Below are 3564 nucleotides of genomic sequence, written 5' to 3'. Positions count from 1 at the left end.
GTTTTATTTCTTGTCGTTTTCGTTATCATGACAACGTTTTAACAACGTACTTCCCGTTGCAACGCACGGGCAATATTTCCTAGTATACCTAATAATAAAGGGAGAAACGTTTCCGCGGTTTGGTCCGTTTGATTTTCGTCGTCCGTCTGGTTGGTTTTGGTCCGTGCAGTCTTTCGTTGCCCTTTGTTCCTTCTGCGTTGTATCTTTGTACGTGCCCGGCGGAGAATCGATTTGCACCTCAACCGACTACAACTCGTGTAGGTTCACACAACCTAGCCGAACAAACCCCATAAAGAGAACGCTAGCGAGAAAACAAAACGGCAACGCATCTCGCCGGACTTTGTGGCGGCCTGGATGACGCCGAGCGGATCGTCCCAGATCGAACCGGTTGCGGGGGGCGGTGAAGTTGAGGAACTTGCTGGCCGCGGCAAGGAGCGGCGGTCTGCTTTGACGAGGACTCGATCAAGTCGGCATCACCTATAAACCTACACGCGCAGCCTCGAACTCGGCCGTGCCTGTAATCTCGAATTCTGTAGATGGCCATGGTCATGGTCGCCGTCACCACTTAAACATGACTTGATCGTGAGTCGACGTCGGCAACATGGTAGCATTGACTGCTAACCGCTAATCGCAGTCTGGTACCACGCCTGACCAAGACCGGAGGGGCGTGGCCACACACTCCGGCAAAGCGCGGCAGGATCTTGGCATGGTGATGCCTTAAACCATGGCATCGAATCGCTCCGTGAAGCCAGCCCCTCCCTCTTCTTTCCAATCGGGGCACTACATGGTCGCCTGATCATTGCAGCCATGTCTGCTATGGACTTCCTCTCACCGGGGCAACCGAGCATCCCTGCACGAGCTGGTGGTTGTGATCATCGGTGCTCGGTGGTCAAAAGTCAGGAGGTGTGCACGCTCGATATGACCACGTGCGTTGCGGCAGCAGCTGCAGTGCCCATAGTTCAGGACCATAGCGGTCTTCATGGCACGCACACATGGATTGCCAGAACGGAAGTATCTGCCAAGTACACTTCTACTAACGATGGTCTTGGCCGTCTCGCATGAACAATAAGCCAGCTTCTGCTTGCACCTCGCAAGGTGAAGGAGCCGGTGAAGTCGCTGAATCAAGAAACGATGGAGAGCACCAGATGGAAGCAGGCAACAATGGAGAAATCCAGATGGGAGCGTCTATGTTCCCCAGCCCGATCAGATATGGCAATTCGGACGAGAGGAACTGAGGAAGGCACCAATATAGCTAGACACTAGAATGAACTGGTATATTTAGATTTTGTGATCATAGAATCATAGGACTAGCACCCGACAAAGCAGTACCTAGCTACGGGGGAGAGCACGCGTTTGAAGGAAACAGGGCGCAGCAGCTGCTCTCCTTTCTGAAGTTATGGCCGACTTTTAGAGAGTTTGCTCGTCCTTCAACAATTCTCTTTTTGTCGATCGATCAGAGACGAGGTGTAATCTTTTTTTACAAGGGAAGAGGTGAGGCCTGACCGTGTGAGTATTTTTGCAAGACATCTTTTTTAAATCACGCGAGGGGCTTCTTTATATAGTACCACACGTACCGGAATTTCAATTCAATTCCCAAGTGCACATGCTCTTTCCACCTAAAAATATATTTTTGATTGTTAAATAATTTTAAAAAAATAATTTACATGTACATCTCAACAACTGTAGGTTCGTACAGTTTTGTAAAAAATCGATATTTTTTGTGATCAGTGTGAAAAATAAAACATATCTCACAAAAAGTCTTATTCTTAGCACCAAATTTTATCTTTTTTACACAACACAAACGACAAGTAAATTTTTCATTGAAATAATTTGTGAGCACTTCTATGTACACGTGAAGTTTTTTTTTAGAATTTTTTAAAAACATTTTAAAACGTATCAAAGATGTATTAATAAAAAAACATATACACCCAATAGTCAAAAACAACGCCCCCACTCATATAATATACTAGAAGGTTACTGTTTTGTCACTACAAAATAGAAATCCAAAGTTAAATATACAAAAACAAAGTGACCATGACTTGATGACTGGTAAGTGAAAGTGCGGAATCGGCTAGCTGAATAAACTTCGTTGTAATTTTTAGACAAATAAGATTTCTGACCACATAGCCGGATCTCAATCACCCGGTGCAACGCACGGGCAAATTTACCTAGTCTATCTATACCTAATAATAAAGAAAATAAGGTTTCTTGCGGTCCAACAATTTTTGGACATATTTACCCTCCCACCAAAATACAAATACAAAAACGGTTGTTAATAATAAAGACCAAAATAACGGTTCGATACAGGGACGGTTTCATACAGGGAGGTTTCTTACACATTTTGGTCATTTCAGCCCGAATATATTTTCCTTCATATTTAGATATTCTGCAGGTGCTAATGATTGCGCGTACAATTATCCGGACGGAGTGCAAGCTGAAAAGTTCACAATTTGGTACTGTAGCAAAAACCGAGTAGGACTCTTAATCCTACGTAGCCAGGGACTGTTGAAATATTGGGCCCACTTTTAGTGGCCCAAATTAGATTTCAGTTTTCCTATAAATCTCAAAGCCCACATAGTGGCAGCCTTGTGAGTTTGAGCTCAAGTTGGTGGCAGCTCACTAGGGAGTGGCAAGAGGTGGGAAGTTTAGTCCCACATGGAAAGTTGGGAGGAAGTTAGACCACCTTATAAGGTGGGTTGTTTCACCACTAGTAAGTGAGTGAGAATAGGAGTGCTACACGCGCGCGCTCCTCCTCCTCCTCCTCGCTCGCTCGTCTCGACTCGACACGACACGTCACGACGCGACGCGACGCGACGCGCGCGCCGCGCTCGTGTTGAGTGGATTGAGCCTGTTAGTCGGTTCGGGTCGCTCCCGGATCGTGGGCTATCTGTAACCGACTCGAAACGTTCGTGCGACGTGGGCGTGGCCCACGTTGCCTAGGGTTTCCCGAGCCTATATAATCTCTTGCCCGGCTACCGCAGAAATACATCTAATACACGAGTTAGGGTTTCCACCTCTCTCTGCTTGCGCCGCCATCGTAGCCTACTCCATCCCGCGAGCCGACGTGCATCGGCGAACGGGAGAGCAGGTCTCCGGAACCACTCGTCCTTGCGATCCCGTACGGGAGAGGGCGAATTAGGTTTTTGGGAAGCGCCTGCGCGACTCGCTCAAGCTCTTCATCACGGGTCGTCTTCCGTCCAAGTCGGGCGGTGCTGCCTACCGTTGTCTACAACGCCATCTACTTCGACCCGTCGTCCCCGTCGTCAACAACGTTGTCATCAACAACGTTACTCGCCGCGACATCGTCTGCTACACCTCCACCGCCACCTCCACCGGATCGGTACGTGCGACATATCTCGATCCGTTTAGCGATGGATGTTGTACTGTTTGCTCTCGCTACTCGTTCATGTTGATCACTGCATCTAGTATGTTCGAGTTTCACATGTTAGTAGTTACTCGTCGTCATGCTTAATATTCTGGAATTAATCATGGAAATTGTGCCTAATTATCCAACAATCCAAAAACCTAATTGTAGGCAATTTCCGAGTTAACAATGGCTGGTTT

Source organism: Lolium rigidum, chromosome 3, assembly GCF_022539505.1.
Source record: "Lolium rigidum isolate FL_2022 chromosome 3, APGP_CSIRO_Lrig_0.1, whole genome shotgun sequence".
Taxonomy (NCBI): domain Eukaryota; kingdom Viridiplantae; phylum Streptophyta; class Magnoliopsida; order Poales; family Poaceae; genus Lolium; species Lolium rigidum.
The sequence above is the reverse complement of the archived record's forward strand: the minus strand, read 5'-3'. Positions refer to the sequence as shown.